This window comes from Thalassophryne amazonica, chromosome 16, assembly GCF_902500255.1.
Source record: "Thalassophryne amazonica chromosome 16, fThaAma1.1, whole genome shotgun sequence".
Taxonomy (NCBI): Eukaryota; Metazoa; Chordata; class Actinopteri; order Batrachoidiformes; family Batrachoididae; genus Thalassophryne; species Thalassophryne amazonica.
Window position 1 is genome coordinate 64156288 of NC_047118.1, and position 20986 is coordinate 64177273.

A 20986-nucleotide genomic window follows, 5' to 3' on the forward strand; every position below is an offset into this window, starting at 1 on the left:
GGACTTCCCACGGTGCAAGACGTCGCGCAGCGCCCTCAGGCGCCGTCGTCAGCCTGTTTCAAGCTGAAAACCTCCACATTTCAGGCTCTATTGATCCAGGACATCGTGAGAGAACAGAGAAGTTTCAGAAGAAGTCGGTTTCAGGTCGGGACGCAGCCGGCGCGGTGCGGCGGCACAGGAAAAACACCTCCGTGTTGATAACCATTTGTAAAATCCAGGTGGCTTTTGATGGCTTTCAGTGGAGTGAGTATATGAGAAATTGTTTAACAGCTGGACATGTTCCAACTTGTCCTTAAGGCTTCCAACGGAGGTGTTTTTCCTGTGGCGGAGTGTCGCAGCGGCTGCGAGCCAACGCTGCAATCCGTCCGCACGTCTTTCATTAAAAAAATCTCCTTTAACAGTGGAATATCCGGATAAAATGCTGAAACCGACTTCTTCTGAAACTTCTCTGTTCTCTCACGACGTCCTGGATCAACAGAACCTGAAATGTGGAGGTTTTCAGCTTGAAACAGGCTGACGACGGCGCCTGAGAGCGCTGCGCGATGTCTCGCACCGTGGGAAGTCCTTAAAGCGACAGTATCACCTCAAAATCTCTCATCAGCTGTTAAAATTTTCACTGAAAACCAGCTTAATTTTTCGAATGGTGTCCACTTCGATGTGCCTCACAGGTTTAGAAAAAATTTTGATCAAACAAAGCGCCAGTCTCTCAGCAACTTCTCAGACAAAGGAATTCCGACGAGGGGCTGGACGACTCCTCCCACAAGGAGTGCTCACAGGCAAATGACATCACCGACAGGCGTGGAAAAACTCACGCATGCGCACGAGGGGTCAAGCATGTCTGACGTAAAAACATATGAATGAAATCCATATAGTTTTTGAAAAAAATAAAAAGGACCTATACTTTATTGACAGACCTCGTAGATGGATGTGGAGACAGAAAAATTGACCTCTAGATAGAGATAGCTGTAAAGATACAAAAATGGACAGAGATAGATACAGACAGCGAAAGACAAACGTGAACCAAATGAGTCAACAAGAATGACTGACACAAGAAAACGGATCAAATCACTACTTGAGTCTCCCATGTGCCTTCTGGCAAACTACAGCTGAAATTTCAAATCTTAAGAAAACACCTTCTCTGTTCCTCTCCACCATTCACCCTATTGAGGTTTCAAATCCCATAAAAACTTTGGAGAGTTCGCCACTCTGTGAGATATCATTAACACTGAAAACTGCAGTGAGACGCTCTGATCAGGCTGCAATTTAACTGTTGCACACGGACAACAGCATTAACATCGCAACATAAAACTCTTTATATATTGGGCCTAAAACTCTCGTGAATGTCAGGTTTCAGCCCGGATCTGGGGTTTTGATCCAATTTTTGCCTCCTTTCTTTTTCTCATTGTCTGCTCCAGCTTTGATTTATTAGTTGTTTTGTCACTTGTTTATTTTCTGTGCTGTTTTGCTTTGTCACTTTGTTTCTTTGTTACTTTCAATACTCTTACCATAGTTTAGTTCCATTCTAGTTTGTTCTGCCAGGTTGTTTTCATTGTTTATCATCAGTTGATCACTGGTTTATTTTGTTCATCTCATTTCTGATTTTATCAGTTATGCTGTAGTATCGGGTTTTGTTTTCTGTTTATGATTTTGTCTTTTTGTTTTGCCATCTGGTTATCTTACTTCAGTCATAAGCCAGTTCCAGTCTAGTTTTTTATTAATATTTATTTTCTTGTTATTCTCTGATCAGTTCCCATGTAGCTTTTCTTCACTTATTATCAGATGGTTCGCTTTTTAGTTCTCACATTCATGCTCTGATCTGGTTCTGTTCATAGTCCTCAGTTTCTGTTTGACCTTTGTTCTCTGTTTTCCCTCACTTCCATTTGTTTGTGTCCAACCATCATCTGTGTCTCGCCACCTCGCATCATGACAGAACGAACTGGCTAGAACCAGGACACAGCAGACTCAGAGTCTGATATGCACTTGAAGCTGAATGCTGTCAAGGAGATTTTTTCTGACTTAAGGTTTTTTCACACTTGTTTTCACCACACCTACTCTCCGAGGGAAAAATTTGATTACCTAGATCAAGCTTGGGAGTTAGTCGAAGCCAACACTTGGTTATATAACTTCTACCCCGAGTTGGAAGACCTGGACAATCTTTTTACTGAGGAGAGGCTTCCAGACTGGGTTAAGCAACCGGAATACCACCAACTGTCTATTACTCCGCCTTCTGATGACGACGCTGACTGGACTGACCTGGATGAGGATTCATCATCAGAGACAGACGAGTCAGTGTTTCAGGACATCGTGGCAAGTCACTGTTCAAGCAAGGTCAGATCCCCCATGTGCTGAAGATCCCATGGATTTCCTGGTGGTATCTGAGATCTACGATGCCTGCCTCGACACGCCCCACACAATAACCCTATCTGATGCAGCCGTCACGCATCCTCAGCTATTCGCACCAATCACACCCAGCCTGCCACCAGTACCAGCTCCTCGGCATTTATCAACACAGAGGCCATTTGAGCAGAATTTGCCAGGAGGGCCGACTACGCAGCCATGCGCCACTCCAGCTCTGGCCATGCCCCGTGGGCTCCCTGTGCCGGCACCCCGAAAGCTTTGTGCACCTTGGTAACTGCTCACGGCTTCTATGCTCACCACATCTAAGGAAGAGGAAATTTTTTCGATGCCTGACTCCCCTGTAAAGGCCACGCCTCCCAAGGAGCTCGCAGGCCCATCGGGAAAGCTGACATCACCACGGTGCTCAGCGACACCCACACTCAACGCGCACGCTTCAGATTCAAGCGGAGCTGCTCATGCTTCTGGGGTCGCCATTAGAGCTACCCAAACCTTCTGGTTCCCCTACAGAAGTTCCAATGCACTCTCCATTTCAGTCATCTGAAATGCCCAACGAAGATGTTCCGGTACGCCCATCTCCACCGTCATCAGCTGCAGAGATTGAAGCCACACCAGCACGTCCGCCTCCACCATCATCTGCCACGCAGACGGAAGCCGTACCGGCACGTCTGCCTCCATCGTCTCATCCAGTCGTCAGAACCCACCCCGAAAGAGACCTTTGAATCCATGACTAGCAGAACTGTGAGTTTTTGTTGCATTACTGGCTCGGTTACTTTCTGTGGAGTGAAGAGTATGGTCCAGTTTTGATCCCTCAGAATCCCCACATTAAGTCAGTAGCATTCATTTCTTTTCTTTTTTTTTTTTTGTTTTCCTGGTATTTTTTATTCTTTTGTCGGCCACCTCATGTCTCGTTTGTTAAGATCCAGCAGGCATATTGTCTGTTTTGTGATTTGGTTGCTCACACTCTCAGGCCCATTATTGAATTATCCGTCTCAGAGTTTACCTTGCATTTCTTTTTGGGGATTTTTCAGGTTAAACATCTGTTTTGTGAACAGCTTCTCATCCCATGCAGAGCTTTTGTTAGGTTAGTCATGTGCAATGTAACTCAATGTTTTTTTGGGTCAGTGGCCTCCCCATTTTTGGTGTTCTGGGCTCAAGAAATTAAATTCCCCACATATTTATTTTGTGGTCCCTCCATGTAAGTCCTTATCTGTTTTTTGTGTTTTGAGGGTCTTACAAAGTTCCTTTTGCTGGGTGGCTCACCATTTGCGTGCTTTTGTTGAATTGCTTAGTCTGTCATGGAACTTCTTTGTGAGCTCGTGTGTTGCCAGGCTCAAGATATGTTTAGTTGGTTTATTCCATTTGTGCACTCGCTTTTTCATCAAATTTGTGCCACATATTTTTTCTCTATTTGCGCCCCTCATAGTTTTTTGGGTTTGATTGTTTGTGGTTGTCACCATAGTGGGTTATGTTTTTGGTTCTTCCGCATTTTGTGTTTTGGTTTGAGTTGGCTTTTGTTTGTCATTTCGTCCGCTTTTTTGTCTCCCTCCCGGTTGTTTTTTTTGGGTCGTCGGGTTTTTGATACTTTTTTGCTTGTTCCCCCAGGCTAGGTGTCGCATTTTGACTCTGGTTCACCTCTTTTTTTAGTTCAGTGGTCAGGTTTCTTAATTCACTTCATTCCTCTGTTGCCCTATGTTGGTTTGGTTTTTGCAGATTTTTACTTCTTGTGTCTGACCACTGTCCTCGTCATGACTCTGTCACATTGCCCAGTCAGTTTCATGGCCGTCCCCCGGACTCATCCTCGAACCGTAGTAGGTCTCACGGCCGTCCTCCGGACATGCACGTGACCCTGAATTGGTCTTGTGGCCGGTCCCCCGACTTATTCATGCACCAGGTCACACCTTGTGGCCTACCTCCGCCGAGTGTTTTGCACCCTGTTTACCGCTTGGTGGGTCCCTTATCTCTTTTCGGTCGGGTAGTAAGTCACCCTACAGTCTTGTAGAGTTTTTTTTTTTTTTTTTGCTACCTATGTCTCTGTTTACCCCCGTCCTGGGTCCCCCACCTTCCGCCCAGTGTCGGAGTGCCATTTCTGGCGTTATGCGACCGTTGGGGGACGTCCGCCTGGGAGGGGGGTATTGTCAGGTTTCAGCCCGGATCTGGGGTTTTGATCCCATTTTTGCCTCCTTTGTTTTTCTCATTGTATGCTCCATGTTATATGGCTGGGGGGGCCTGGCTGCCGGTTTGTTTCTGTTTTTTGGTTTTCCTCCCAGGTGGCGTGCGTTTGGGACTGAGTGGCTGTGTTGCTGAGGCTGTCAGGACCTCACCCTGATCACCTGCGACTCGTCAGGACTCACAGCTGTGGTGCATCTGGATGGATTGGAACATGTTGGCATTTAAGACTGGAGTGCACAGTGTGTATTTGCCAGAGACTCGACCTTGTGACCAGACGGGTGAGATCGTCGTCTCGGGAGCCATCTCATCAGCAGCGGATGCTGAGAACGTCCAGGTTTGATGCACAGTCTGTGAAAGAGGAGGGGGTGAGGTTTCACGCTCGTCAGCACACTTCCTGAGGTACGTTAGATTTTGTGACTAACAGTTATACAGTCAGTAAATGTGGTGTCCCTCACACCTTATTGTATTGAGCTGTTTGTTAGTCATGTATCAGCTTCCACTGCAGTGGAGTTTTGTGAACTGGATGTTCCATGCCTGCAGGTTGGGAAGCTGATCAGTAATCAAGCCAGGAAGTGTTTGCTGTTTGTACACCTTTAAGTGTTCTGTGTGTAGAGTGTGGACTCACATAATGGTTCCTTCTTTCACAGACTCGGTTGTTGCGGCCACCTGGGGGGTGTCGGCGGGGTCCTTGGGTCCGAAACAGCTTCTGGCTCCGGACCGTTAGCGCTGCTGGGAGCGCACCACGCCAGGCCACACCTTTTTGTTATTATATTATCACTGTTATGTATTAAATTCAGTTAGCCTTTGTACCGTGCTCTGCTTATTTCATACTGGGTCCTTCAAACGCTGGTCGGTTCTCCGAGCTGCGTCCGACACATAACACTCCAGCTTTGATTTATTAGTTGTGTTTGGCCGTGTTCCTGTGTTGTGCCTTATCTGTGGGTCGTGGTGGAGTGTGACTGGCGACGGCTTCGCGTCACGCTCCGACCGGATAAGAGGTGTAAACGGGAGCTGCAAGAGTGCGTTTGTAATGGGTTCACGCGCACGGCGGAGCTCTGTTAGCACGGGTCGCTGGGCTTCCTGTGTTACAGTCGTAGCCCCGTTTCCCCAGATAAAGGTAACTACTGCGTCTGTTGTATCAGCTCCGGCGTTATTTAGTTGAGCACATTTTGGTTGTGTGTTGCACTCAGCTGCGCACATAAAAGCAGCTCGTTTGTTTTTTCTGTCGCCAAAGGGGTTTTTTCATTTTTAGCACTTTGGCTCCCCCTTGTGGTGACTGAATCACGTTACCGTCAAGCTCTTGAGTAGGAACAGGTGTGTTCCATTTGGTTGAGCTTGACGGTATAACTCACTGATTTGTTTTGTGTTAGTTCATTTTGTGTGGGTGTTTTTTGAGTTGGTTTTTGTGTGGGATTTTATTTTTTGTTTTCCACTATTTGTCTGGGGTTGTGACCCTGCAGCCTGTCTGAAAACGAACAAAACAAGACAAAAAAAAAAAAAAAAGGGGGACCCAAACAACTGTGTGTTGGTCTGTTTGTTTTTCCTTTTATTTTTTTTTTGTTTCACTTCCCCAGGGTTAGATGGAACGGTCCCCTGGGGGGTGATGGGGTGGTACTTGGGTTGTTTTTTTCTCTTTTTGTTTTTTGTTATGCCCTCTCTTCTCCTCTGACTCCAGCCGGGTGTGCCGTGGTGTCGGCATTGCTGGAGGGGTGCAGTTGGGTTGTGCTGGGCGTTTCCCAGGTAGCCTCTGCACCCGGGAGGGGAGGGGGGGGTTTGGGGTATCTTTTTGTTTTCCCCCCCCCCAGTTTCCGCCCTCAGGGTTTGACTGTGGTGTCCTCTGGGGGGGAAAGGGCTGTAGGCCCATCTAGCCATGGACGGCCGGGGCTGGGTCCATTGGTCATGAGGGGAGACGTCTCCTGGGGTTGACGAGTGGTCCTCTGGGAGGCGCTGGTAGTCCCCGTGGGTGACGTTGGATCCCAGAGGGACCTCGGTCGTGGTTATTACTCCTGGAGCTGGCGGGAGGCCCTCTGGGGGGTGTTGGTCCCTACATGTCGTTTGGGGGGGAGGAGGGGGGGGTGTTGTAGCATTTTTGTTTGTGAGCTCAAGTTTGGGTTTTTCTTTTCTCCCCTTCCCTGGGGTTTGATGGAACGGTCCTCTGGGGGGGGGGGGGTGTTTTAGTATTTTTGTTTGTAGGCTTGGGTTTGGGTTGTTTTTCCTTTCTCCCCTTCCCTGGGGTTTGATGGGACGGTCCCCTGGGGAGGGGGGGGGGTGTTTTGGTTGTTTGTGTTTTGTTTTATGACTAATTACACATGTTTGGATAAAGGCTGACCGCACAGGTGTAAGAACTCCTGGCCACACCTGTGCTAAGAGACTGTCAGAAACAAGGGCAAAGATGCAGCCAGTTCAACCAGTCTGTTGGAGGATGAACGCAGACGCGGTTTCCAGCCATGGTCCCTGGAGGGGGGTGTTTCTCCTGGGCCAGGTGTGTGTGGTCGCCGGGAGGCTTCCCGTGAGGGTGGGGTACTGTTATATGGCTGGGGGGGCCTGGCTGCCGGTTTGTTTCTGTTTTTTGGTTTTCCTCCCAGGTGGCGTGCGTTTGGGACTGAGTGGCTGTGTTGCTGAGGCTGTCAGGACCTCACCCTGATCACCTGCGACTCGTCAGGACTCACAGCTGTGGTGCATCTGGATGGATTGGAACATGTTGGCATTTAAGACTGGAGTGCACAGTGTGTATTTGCCAGAGACTCGACCTTGTGACCAGACGGGTGAGATCGTCGTCTCGGGAGCCATCTCATCAGCAGCGGATGCTGAGAACGTCCAGGTTTGATGCACAGTCTGTGAAAGAGGAGGGGGTGAGGTTTCACGCTCGTCAGCACACTTCCTGAGGTACATTAGATTTTGTGACTAACAGTTATACAGTCAGTAAATGTGGTGTCCCTCACACCTTATTGTATTGAGCTGTTTGTTAGTCATGTATCAGCTTCCACTGCAGTGGAGTTTTGTGAACTGGATGTTCCATGCCTGCAGGTTGGGAAGCTGATCAGTAATCAAGCCAGGAAGTGTTTGCTGTTTGTACACCTTTAAGTGTTCTGTGTGTAGAGTGTGGACTCACATAATGGTTCCTTCTTTCACAGACTCGGTTGTTGCGGCCACCTGGGGGGTGTCGGCGGGGTCCTTGGGTCCGAAACAGCTTCTGGCTCCGGACCGTTAGCGCTGCTGGGAGCGCACCACGCCAGGCCACACCTTTTTGTTATTATATTATCACTGTTATGTATTAAATTCAGTTAGCCTTTGTACCGTGCTCTGCTTATTTCATACTGGGTCCTTCAAACGCTGGTCGGTTCTCCGAGCTGCGTCCGACACATAACACTCCAGCTTTGATTTATTAGTTGTGTTTGGTCACTTGTTTATTTTCTGTGCTGTTTTGCTTTGTCACTTTGTTTCTTTGTTACTTTCAATACTCTTGCCATAGTTTAGTTCCATTCTAGTTTGTTCTGCCAGGCTGTTTTCATTGTTTATCATCAGATGATCACTGGTTTATTTTGTTCATCTCATTTCTGATTTTATCAGTTATGCTATAGTATCGGGTTTTGTTTTCTGTTTATGATTTTGTCTTTGTTTTGTCATCTGGTTATCTTTACTTCAGTCATAAGCCAGTTCCAGTCTAGTTTTGTCTTAATATTTATTTTCTTGTTATTCTCTGATCAGTTCCCATGTAGCATTTCTTCTTTACTTATCTGATGGTTTGCTTTTTAGTTCTTATGTTCATGCTCTGATCTGGTTCTGTTCATAGTCCTCAGTTTCTGTTTGACCTTTGTTCTCTGTTTTCCCTCATTTCCATTTGCTTCTGTTCTCACTGGACCTACCTCATATCTTTGTCTCTCACTCTCATTCTGTCTGTTTAGTGTATTCATCCACTCACGCTCTTTACTCTGGCTCATGTGTCTCTGCATTTTACATCACTCCACTTTGTGTTGTCTCCACTGCACCATCTTGCACCTGCTTCCCTCATCTTTGTTTCAACCAGCCACACCTCCTTCCAGAATGTTTCCCACACCTGTGTCTAGTTCCTCTAATCACCTCCCCCCTTATTTAAGTAGCTTCAGTTCACCACTTCCCTGCCAGTTCGTCGCAGTTTTTGTCGTCGTTCCAGCCCTTCTCACAGCCTTGTTTTGACCAGGTTTGATTGCTTGCCTATATTTTGACTTCGCTCATTTTTTACCTTGCCTCTGCCTTGCCTTTGAACTCCTCGATGCCGTGTCCCTGAAACCTGCTTGTTTTGTTGGCCCGCGCCTTAGCACTACGTCTGTCTGTACCTCCGCCTCGCTGACTGATACACTGTGTACCGAATCCTTGCTAGTATTTTTGATAAAGCCTTTTCTACTAACCCTACATTCTGTCTGTGAGTCAGCATTTGTGTCCAACCATCATCTGTGTCTCGCCACCTCGCATCATGACAGTGAATATATTATCTGGGTTTTTAGATGGTGTTATTGTGTTTGTTTTATGTAAACATGCGAGAAGCTCAGGTTGTTTCTCCGTTATTTTCAATGGGAATCGCTGTGAGCCGCGATCACTTCCTGTTCATGTCGTTCTGGGGGAAAGTGAAGTTTGCTCTCTTTACTCACTGCTTATTGTCCTTTACAACACCGTTTGTACTGTTTGTTCCAGAGTAAGACATATAAGATGTCTGAAATTCGGTTTGTGTTCATGAAGATCCACGCAGGTTAAACGTAGCAGACACAGAATATTTAGAATATTTGTTTTAGCAAGTTTTCAGGGTCTAATGCATGCAGTCTCTTAATGTGATGAGAAGCATAAAAAATTACATTTTGGTCGTATAATGTTCATTTGCAAATGTTATCATGTGATTTCTCTGTTGTTTAGACTGCTGCGACTCTGGCGTGCACGGGATATCTCAATAGGGTGAATGAAAGTGTAGCTGGTGATGTAACATGCAACAGTTGCAGTCTGCATAGTTTCTCCAGTCACAGAAGCCTATAACTCCTTCAGAGTTGTCAGGTGTCTTGGTGGCTTCCCTCACTAGTTTCTCTCATACATGGCTACTCAGTTTTTCAGAACTGCCTACTCCAGAAAGATTGACCATGCAGTATAATCCTGCTTGTGTTGCTTAATGAAGTCCAAGACATATTCAGTGCCTCAAGAAAACTTGAGATGTTTCTACAGGTTAATTGGAGTCCACCTGGGATAAATTCAGTTGATTGGACATAATTTGGAAAGACACACACCTATCTACATATAAGGTCCCACAGTTGACAGTGCATGTCAGAGCACACACCAAGCATGAAGTCAAAGGAATTGTCTGTATTCCTCCAAGATATGATTCTCTCAAGGCACACATCGAGAAATCATCCTCTAAGCAGCAGAAATCACAATTTCTGCTGATTTGAAGCTCCCAATGGACACAGAGCCCTCCATCATCTGTAAATGGAGAAAGGTCAGATCCACCAGGACTCTTCCTAGAGCTGGCTGCCCATCTAAACTTAGCAATCAGGTCACTCGATGGTCACGCTGTCAGAACTCCAGCATTCTTCTGTGGAGAGAGGACAACCTTCCAGAACCATCTCTGCAACAATCCACCAATCAGGCCTGTATGATAGAGTGGCCAGACGGAAGTCACTCCTTAGTAAAAGGCACATGGCAGCCCGTCTGGAGTTTGCCAAAAGGCACCTCAGACCATGAGAAACAAAATGGTGGTGGCAGCATTATGCTGTGAGGATATTTTTTAGCAGCAGGAACTGGGAGACTAGTCAGGATTGAGGGAAAGATGAAGGCATCAATGTACAGAGACATCCTGGATGAAAACCTGCTCCAGAGCCCTCTTGACCTCAGACTGGGCCTACGGTTCATCTTTCAGCAGGACAATGACCCAAAGCACACAGCCAAGATATTAAAGGAGTGACTTCAGGACAACTCTGGGGATGTCCTTGAGTGGCCCACACCTAGGCCAGACCTGAATCTGATTGAACATCTCTGGAGAGATCTGAAAATGGCTATGCACCAATGCACCCCATCCAACCTGATGGAACTTGAGAGGTGCTGCAAAGAGGAATGGGCAAAACTGCCCAAAGATAAGTGCGCCAAGCTTGTAGCATCATATTCAAGAAGACTTGGGGTTGTAATTACTGTCAAAGGTGCTTCAACAAAGCATTGAGTAAAGGGTGTAAATAGTTACATACATGTTTTTAATTTTTAATACATTTGTAAAAAATTCAAAAAAAATGTAATTATTGTCATTATTGGGTGTTGTGAGTAGAAGTTTGAGGGAAAAATTAATTTACTCCATTTTGGAATAATACTGTAACATAAAAGGTGGAAAAAGTGAAGCGCTGTGAACACTTTCCGGTTGTACTTTATATGCCAGAGCTGTATGTGGTGCTGTAACGCTCCCACAAAAAAGGCAGAAGAAGATGTGGAGCATGCACATAAAGCTGTAAACAAACCTATAGTCTATGAAACAAACCCACCAAGTTACAATGTCACAGCAGAAGTGAGAACTTTACAAAGCAGCATACTGAGTAAATATATAGTCTTTTAATCTGATCTTTTGCATTCTTTCAGCCATATTCATCATCACAGCCTGCAGAAAACTGTTCCACATAAGACGCCCTTGTTCTTGAAGACAACATCTCGAAATACTTTAATTCCTTATCATGGAAACTGCTTGTGAATAAACGGAGAGTGAACGTGTTTTAAAGATGTCCCTCTGTGTTTATTTTCCTGTTGATTTTTGCAGACTGGAGTCCGACAGCGAGCCTTCTGCTCCAGGTGCAAAGACGCCCATGCTTGTTCCGCCACCAATAAGAAAAAAAATACCTTATTTTAAAAGCTGAAAGTCCTTTCTGCAATTAATTTATTAGTCTTACAACAGTTCCTTTATTCATGCCAGCATTCACCACTGCCATTGTTCATCTCTTCAGTATTCTACTTGCGATGAAAATAAATCCCATTCAGGATCCACCAAGATAAAAAGTATGTTAAATACGAGCTCTGTTAGAAAAGTATCGTACCTTTTTATTTTTTTCAAAAACTATATGGATTTGATTCATATGTTTTTACATCAGCCAAGCTTGAACCTTCGTGCGCATGCGTGAGTTTTTCCACGCCTGTCGGTTGCGTCATTCGCCTGTGGGCAGGCTTTGAGTGAGCACTGGTCCACCCCACCCCTCTCGTCATTGTTTCATTGCGAGGAAATGGCGGAATGATTTGGGCTTTTTTTCCATCAGAATTTTTTCAGAAACTGTTAGAGACACGCAGCTGGAAACCATTCGAAAAATTTATCTGGCTTTCGGTGAAAATTTTACGGGCTTCACAGAGAATGAGTGTTACTACAGCTTTAAGGATGGCCCACAATGGCGCACGGCGCGCCGCGCTCCGAGCCACCATCGAGAGGCAGAAACCACCACATAATTTCTAAACGGATGGTTGTGTGGAGCCGGGACTGTCGTGTGCAATTTCTCTGGTTATCACAAGAGCTGGACATCAGCCATTTTCTGGCAGATTTCACTTTTAACAAGAGATTTTATCATGGAAAGCTGCGCAGAGGCTTCGCGCGTCACGACCGAATCGTTGATGAATCGAGACAAAGGAACACCTCCGTTTCGGAGTGCCAGAGGACAAGCCCAGCTCTCCACAATTCCTCTTATACTCACTCGACTGGTAAGCACTGAAAGCCGAGATAGGCATGTCCCAACTTGTCCTCTAACACTCCGAAACGGAGGTGTTCCTTTGTCTCGCTTCATCAGCGAATCGGTTGTGACGCGCAAAGCCTCCGTGCGGCTTTCCATGACAAAATCTCTTGTTAAAAGTGAAATCTGCCGGAAAATGGCTGATGTCCAGCTCTTGTGATAACCAGAGAAATTGCACACGACGGTCCCGGCTCCACACAGCCATCCGTTTAGAAATGATGTGGTGGTTTCTGCCTCTCGCTGGCAGCTCGGAGCGCGGCACGCTGTGCGCCATTGTGGGCCGTCCTTAAAGCTGTAGTAACACTCCTTATTCTCTGTGAAGCCCGTAAAATTTTCACCGAAAGCCAGATAAATTTTTCGAATGGTTTCCAGCTGTTTGTCTCTAACAGTTTCTGAAAAAATTCTGATGGAAAAAAAGCCAAAATCATTCCGCCATTTCCTCGCAATGAAACGACGACGAGACGGGTGGACCAGTGCTCACTCAAAGCCTGCCCACAGGCGAATGACGCAACCGACATGCGTGGAAAAACTCACGCATGCGCACGAAGGTTCAAGCTTGGCTGACGTAAAAACATATGAATCAAATCCATATAGTTTTTGAAAAAAATAAAAAGGTACGATACTTTTCTAACAGACCTCGTATACTGTTAACAACAACAACAACATGTCATCCATTATGAGAGGGAGACATCAGTACACTCAGTGAGAGAATTAAATATAAAAACATTTTTTCTTGTTGTTACGTGACGTCTTGCGGCCAGCTCAGGTTAGAGAGGTGGGGCTATGACATCGCCGTTTCACAAAAAAATTCCATTTTGCTTGTACAGACAAAAAAGCACTGGCAGTGTTTTCAGACCACTCTGGGACCCGTTTTCAAAAAGTAGCATTTTCAGCTCCCAAAACCACCGGTTCCATGTGGACGAAATGGCAATATGATATAAAACTTTTGCAGATGTGCCTAAATTTGTCTGCATGTGGACAGACAGGGCCTTAAAGAAGTTTAAAAAAAAAATTTGTGACATAGCGAAAACCCTTGAATAATTGGTGCAGGCTGGGGGTGATCTTGTGTAAAATAGGTGAAAGTGTATAATCAGGTACAATATGCAGTAATCAGGACTGACTGTTGTCTGAGCAGAAGCCTCCATTTGATCCACACCCTCCACCCCCCCCACCCGGGAACATGAACGCTACAAAAAGCGTATTGCACGATTCTACAGATGATAATTTTGAGATATTACCAAAGATCTGTTAGGTTTCCTGAAAATTTTGAAGAAATGGGGAATTAGTGTTTAATCGCGTAATGGGAATGGTACATACTGAGGTATATTCAGCAATAATCAGTTATACTTGTACATAAACGGATATAAAATATTAGGAAATATAAATTTTGCCTATTATCCAAAAAAAAAAAAAAAAAACGGGCCTGATTTCCTCCACTTTGAAATTGTGACAGAAACTGAGCCTACAAATGGGCAATGAGACTGCAATCTCCAGAATTGTTTAGAAAAATTAATGATGATGTTTATCTGATTATTACTGTTTTAAAAAGACAAGACACAGAACACAAAGAAAACATGCTGCATGATGTTCAACTGAATTTTACATGCAAATACCCACAATGTAAAGATGAATTTAATGCTGCAACAGCCTTTAAATTTGTAAATGAATAAAATTTACAACATGCACTTTGATCCCAGTGATGATGTAAATTTCTGCACCAGCTTAGTGCACATTGCAGGTGAAATCTCATCATCTAGTCAGGCTTCCTTCCGCCTTTATCTCCACTACCAGCTTCCTGTTTGAGGCGGTTGTAACGGCCGTGAAGGACGCCTCCTTTACTTTTAACTAGCACAGAGATGAAACACAAGCTCCACAAAGAACAACGTGGTGGTCTCAAGCTAATCAAGTGACTTGCTGAGTTTTTATTTTATTTTTTAAAAACCAAAGGGGGGTTCTTAATATAGGCTTGGTTTTGAGAGCCTGATTGCAGGATCTGGCAACCTTTGGTGTCTGTAATCACCTCTGCTGTCATCTAAACAGAGGCACCGGGAAGCTTTGGGATGTCTCAGATTAACAACAACAAGTCGTACCTTGAGATATTAGAGGCATTTGATCTCCGCCTGCAAACCATTATGTCCTGATGCGCACAGTACAGCCATGGCTAACGGGACCAACACGCCTAAAAACAAACAAACAAGCAATTACAAAAACATACTTATACTGTAGCCATACTTTGCCAATGTAAAATGCAGAATCACACAGTAAAAGTTCTCCAAAACCCCCCCTGTGGCTTTTACATAATACAAGATGGCCTCCAAAATGGCCACTATTTAATTTGTTTTCGCATATCTTTGCTTCTGCAAAGATTAAACACCTAATTAATATGTCTAAATATATGTATTAAGGTGCATTAAATGCTTTACAATGATTATCTGGAGGTTTCAAGGATTACAAATGTCATAAACTAAGACAGTAGCCACATTGGAATCCAAAGTATCTGCAACTATGTATTTTTTTATTTTATTTAATTCTCTCTTTCATATAACTTCCCATTTAGATAATTTCTAGGTGAGGTTAAACATTGGGCTTGAGACCACAGGACCCTCGGTTCAAACCCCCACCAGACCACACAATCACTATTGGGCCCTTAATCCCCGAGTTGCTCCTGGTGAGCGCCGACTCTAGAAAGGGCAAAGAGGGTGCAAGTTTCTTTGTAACCACCAACTCCACCAGGTGATTTCACTGATCAACAGCAGACAGAATGAGACCCAACTATGACAAAGCATTGAGATCTAATACGTTAAAATCGGTATATTATATCATGTTCCTAACCTTTCCAGAAGCAAGATATTTAAAAAATAATACAAAGAAAAACTGAAGTGGTGACCATTTTGGACACCATCTTGGATTTTGAAAAAGTTAACGGGGGATTTTCAAGTACTTTCTGGAAATATCCTGAAATTTTCAGCTTGTTCTGCAAGATTTCCTTTATTTGCCAAATGAACTACTTGGACAAATATAATATTGACTGTGGTCACAATGGGGAGGGTCGGTCTTTGCTGCATGATTACTCACCACCAAATCGTTGCACACCCAAGATATTTGGGATATAAGTTCCCTCTCACACCAGTGCTGAGGGCACTGACTTTAACCTACAATTTATGGATATGAACCAAATCAATGCAGAAATGCACACCATCGGCAGGCACCTGACACCAAATCTTTGCAGACCCAAGACGCAAGTTCATCTCACTACCATGTAACATGGATTTAGAGGGCCTACTTTTTCTGGTGTGAAAATATACCTTTATTGTGACCTTACTTGACACCAAGTTGTCTCCAACCCACAATAATCATTATTTATAATGTAAATGTTAATCTCACAACCTTATTGTGAGAGTTCAGAAAGCATCGACCCAATTTATCTTTGTTTTTTTCATTTATCTTTGATGTCTTTTTAGTAGAATGCAATGGGCCCCAAACCTGGGGCCTAAAGTTGCACCCTAGGCTCTATAGTTATCCTAACCAGAGCTGGCATTGTATCCGAGGGCTCTCTTCAAGATGGTGATCGTTCCCTTAATTGTAGACAACTGCACCTCATGTGCACTTGGGTGACCGGGGATTGCCTCAAGGTATTTCTTCAGGTTCTTCTTCATCAGGCCTGTTGCTCCCACCACAACTGGGATGTTATTGATGTCTTTCAATGACCATGTTGTTCGTAGGTCATTTTTCAGGTCTTGGTATTTCGAGATCTTTCCCCTTTCCACTCGATTCAGGCCATAGTCATTAGGGACTGTCACATCGATGATTTTGGCTGTTTTCTCTTTCTTGTTCCAGATGACAATATCAGGTTTGATTGCACCTCCTTCGATGTGTCTTCTTACTTTTCCATTGGATGAGACTGGTGCTGGCTCGTGCTCCCAGACATGCTCTTTGACTTCCATCTCCAGTTCCTTGCAGACCTTCCAGTAGAGATATTGACAGATCTTGTTGTGTCTGGATGTATAATGCCCATCTGCCATGAGGATCTGGCATGCTGAAGTTAGATGGTTTACACCCTCAACAGCTGTATGACAGAATTGGCATTTATCATTCTGTGAGATCCCTGCCATTTTTTGAAGCCATTTGTTAGAAGTCCCTGATCTTGTGCTCCAATCAGAATTCTTTCTCCATCAAAACCAAGTTTTCCATTTTTTTTAGCCACTGCATTGATCCAACTTTGTCGATGTATTCCTTTTCGAGTTCTTCTTGGAAACGCCCGGCTCTTTTGTGCTGTTTCCATCTTTCCACTCGATGTTTTCCTTCTCTTTTGCTGTATTGTTCTCTGGTCTGTCTTGCAAGTTTTGTTGCAGGCATGAGACTGTTGCTTTTTCTCTCTTGTAGAAGTTCTCCGCCAAAATTTTTTGCCAGTTTAGTGATTGAGGTCCGTTCGGTTAAGGCCTCGTGGTGTTGTGCAACCTTTTTTACGATTACTTCTTCAGAACTCTTTAAGTAAGTGAAAACATGTATAAACAGGTAGGTCTTCGCTGTGACACTACTTGACACCAAACTGTTGTGACCCAAAATATTTAGTATAAATTCATATCACGACCATCTACACGAGTTCAGACAGAACTGATCTTTACAGACTTGTGGGTCATAACCAGGTCAACATGACAAAGTTCACCCGATTCAAGATTTTCCTCACTCAGTTTTCTGTGGGATGCCAGCATGATTAAAAATATTAATCGATCAAACTCCATCCATGATTCAAAAGCTGTTTCACAGGATATATTCCGCCCAGTATGTAAACCAGGACAAACTCAGATTTATTTGCACTCCCAAATCAGACCATTTCTGAAAGGGTGCTGCCCGATTCCAGTGTCTTAACAAGCCTTTAAAACTGAAGTCTCTCAGATGCCTTAGCAACACTGGAAATAGCTTTATTTTAAATCTATTAGGATTTATTTTTTGTCACTTATTTATTAAGCTTTATACAGATTTTGTACAGAACAAACTATAAGTGAACATGTCTGGGTAACACATTGCTAATTGTTTTTCTTATAAGAGTGCCATTTTTCCAGTTTTTTAACCATTTGTGGCTCCTGCAGTCTGAGTCTGTGTGAGTTTTTCTATTAAAATGATGTCTTCTATAGTTGCTATCCATTGGTCTTTTGCTGGCACGTTAGTCTTCCTCCATTTCATTGTTATACACTTTTTAGCTGCTATCAACATTTATCTTTATCAGATATTCATCACATTTATGGATTGTGTCATCACAGAAATTACAGATATAACAGTTCGGGTTTCAATGGGATTGTGTATCCCAATACTTGACACAGGACACGACAAACAGTTTCCCAAAAGTTTAAAAGTTTTGGACATTTCCAAAATATATGTGAGTGGTCAACATCTACTGCCCCACATTCCCTCCAACAAATCTGGTGTCTTTTTAACTGTTTACTTTTTATCAAAGGTGTAAAAAAAAAAAAAAAAAAAAAAGTATCAGATTTTCCCAGGCAACCTCCCTCCATGTCCGGGAGCCGGTAGCTGTATGGTGGAATTTACACATTTTTAGCCAATCCTTATCATCGATCAAATGTCAAATTCTGTTTCCCATTTTGCTTTTACTTTTAGAGTTGTGTGTTTATCTGTGTTTACTAGGGCTTTATATATCGCTGAGATTATCCTAATACTACTACCTTTATTTAGCTAATATTTGAACAACTTCGGTTCCGTTCATAGAGGGATCCACCTTTATTTCTCTATTATAATCATCTCTCATTTGGAGATAACTAAAAAATCATGATTATCAAGTTGATATTTTGTGTCAGTGTTTGGAAACTCTCCAGCTTCCCATTAATCTCTAAAACACACCAAGCTGTGGCTCCTTTGCTTATCCAGTGTTTGTGGCTTTGATCTAATTTGATGGCATAAATTTGTTGTCATATGCCATCCATTTTAACTTTGTTGTATGTTTTTGAATTTCATATATCTGAAGCATTCTATACCAATTACTTAATGTATGTTTTGTTATTACATCCAAACCACACTTTTTTGTTCGTAAGTCTCTTTATCACCAAGAAAATTTTGAATTGGCTGTTCAAATGTTCCAATTTCTGTTTTTTTTCCATTTACTATAGTAATATGGGTTACACCAACAATATATATATTTGAATTGTGCCGCATAATAATACGAGGTCTATTAGAAAAGTATCCGACCTTATTATTTTTTTCAAAAACCATATGGATTTGAATCACGTGTGATTACATCAGACATGCTTGAACCCTCGTGGGCATGCGAGAGTTTTTTCACGCCTGTCGGTTACGTCATTCGCCTGTGGGCAGTCTTTGAGTAAGGAGTCGTCCACCAGCTCGTCGATTTTTTTCATTGTTTAGGAATGGCTCAGAGACTGTTGCTTTGTTTGATAAAAAATTTTTCAAAACTGTAAGGCACAACTGAGTGGACACCATTCAATAAATTCAGCTGGTTTTCGGTAAAAATTTTAACGGCTGATGAGAGATTTTGGTCTGGTAGTGTCGCTTTAAGGACGGTCCACGGCGCCTGACGGCGATCTGCGCTTCGAGGCGGCAGCGTCTCGCCGTTTCAAGTTGAAAACTTCCACATTTCAGGCTCTGTTGACGCAGTAAGTCGTCAGAGAACAGAGAACTTTCAGAAGAAGTCGGCATGAGGAGTTTATTCGGACATTCCATTGTTAACGGTCATTTTGTAATGAAAGAACGTGCGGGCAGAGTCGCATGTCGGGCTGGACCCGACCGCGGGGGGTCGCGGCAGGAAAAACACCTCCGTTGGAAATCTTAACGGGCAAGTTGGAACATGCCCAAGCTGTTAAACAATTTCTCAGTTACTCACTTGTTGAAAGCCATTAAAAGCTGCCTGAATTCTACAAATGGTTTTCAACACGGAGGTGTTTTTCCTGTCGCGGCGCACACAGATTTGCCGAGTCGTAACGGAAACGACTCGGCGAATTTGCGCGTACGTCTTTCATTAAAAAAATGTCCTTAAACAGTGGAATGTCCGCATAAATTCCTCATGCCGGCCTCTTCTGAATCTTCTCTGTTCTCTCACGATGTCCTGGGTGAATTAAGCCTTAAATTAGGATGTTTTCAGCTCGAAACAGGCCGACGACAGCGCCTGGAAGCGCTGCAGGACGTCCCGCTCCGTGGGAAGTCCTTACACCGACAGAAACACCCCATAATCTCTCATCAGCCGTTAAACTTTTCACAGAAAACCAGCTTAATTTCTTGAATAGTGTCCACTCGGATATTCCTCACAGGTCCAGAAAAAATTTTGATAAAGCAAGGCGCGCCGTCTCGAGCAGCGTGTGAAACAAAGGAATTCAGCCGAGAGGGCGGGACCACATCTCACTCGAGGCCTGCCCACAGGGAAATGACGTCACCGACACGCGTGAAAAAACTCACGCATGCGCACGAGGGTTCAAGCATGATTGGTGTAATCGCATGTCATTCAAATCCATATAGTTAAAAATAAATAAATAAAAGGGTCGGTTTATTATCTAAGAGACCTCGTATTCTTTCAACTTGGACAGTGCCATTCCTCCTTTCTCTATGGGAAGCTGGAGAGTTCCATTCTTCACCCTGGGCCTCTTACTTTCCCAAATAAACCTGGATATTATTCTACCCCATGTTGTGAATTGAGTTTGAGTGACTTCTTCTGGCAAAGCTTGGAATAAATATAGGAAACAAGGTAATATAGTCATTTTCACAATTTCAACTCTGGAACTCAGGTCCAGGGGTAAGGTGGCCCACCTTTCAATGTCTTTTTGTATTTTATCTTGAACTTGCAAATAATTTATTTTGTTTATATCTTGAAAGTCTTGTTATTTCTACTCCTAAATATTTTATTGATTCCATTTTCCAAATCTATTAGGATTTAATCTTGCTGAAATGTATGTGAAGTCTGGAAATTTGAACAATAATTCTGCTCCAGACCACAGCTTTACACACTTCTGGAACTTGTACTGTAGCAATTATAGAATATTTCTGATTCATTAACTGTGCAGAATACATCTGCAAATTCTAACTCATCGTGCACCCACCCAGCCCCACCAAGAAAACTCCTCTGGAGCCACCACTGATTAGTAGCTCTTGAGTCCAGTTCACATAAGGACACGCAACACAAACTGCTCCCACAGAATGATCCAGACACCGCATGCATGTCATGTTGTCACCCCAGACTACAGGAGGGACTTGGTTTAAATCGGTGATCCAGGGATGAAGGTTTGCCTGATCTGATCCATCACTGCTGGTGCCGAGTCCACTCCGATCAAAGCACATCTGATCTATCAGTTCATACGTTTCACACAACAGCTGAAAGTCAGGTTATAAACCTGATTTCATTTGAATTCAGTTTCACCCCGCTGTAGCATCATTTAAACGTTTCTGCAGACAGGATTAAACTAATCCAAAATATTAAAGCTGCAGACGCCCCTTTGTTCTCGCATTTAGTCCCGATATGATCCGGTCTGGCAGACCGCAAATAAATGATGTAGGGGGAGGGAAAAAAAAAACTGAACCATCTTTAACCTTACCGCAGTCATGTTGTTGTTCCGTTCCGAATGTGCGCAGCGCCAATTCGGATCCGCGCGTGGATCGTCTGCAGCACAGCGGCCTGTCCACGCGCCCCCAGCGCGCGGGGACCAAACCCGACCGGGGTGCGGGTTTTACGGCGCGCGGTGCACGAGCGCTGGGCGTGTACTGTTTGGGTGTAGGGGGCGCGTGCGGCGCCA

At 44.0% G+C, this 20986-nt stretch overlaps 1 protein-coding gene across 1 annotated transcript in view; it reads right to left on the minus strand.

The window, feature by feature from the left end:
- Positions 1–20960, minus strand: part of tex2 (testis expressed 2) — a 159208-nt gene extending 138248 nt beyond the window's left edge. Inside the window, exon 1 of the mRNA XM_034191025.1 lies at positions 20789–20960. The gene's annotated coding sequence lies outside the window, so the exon portion shown is untranslated. The remainder of the gene's footprint in view (positions 1–20788) is intronic.
- Positions 20961–20986: the final 26 nt, after the last annotated feature.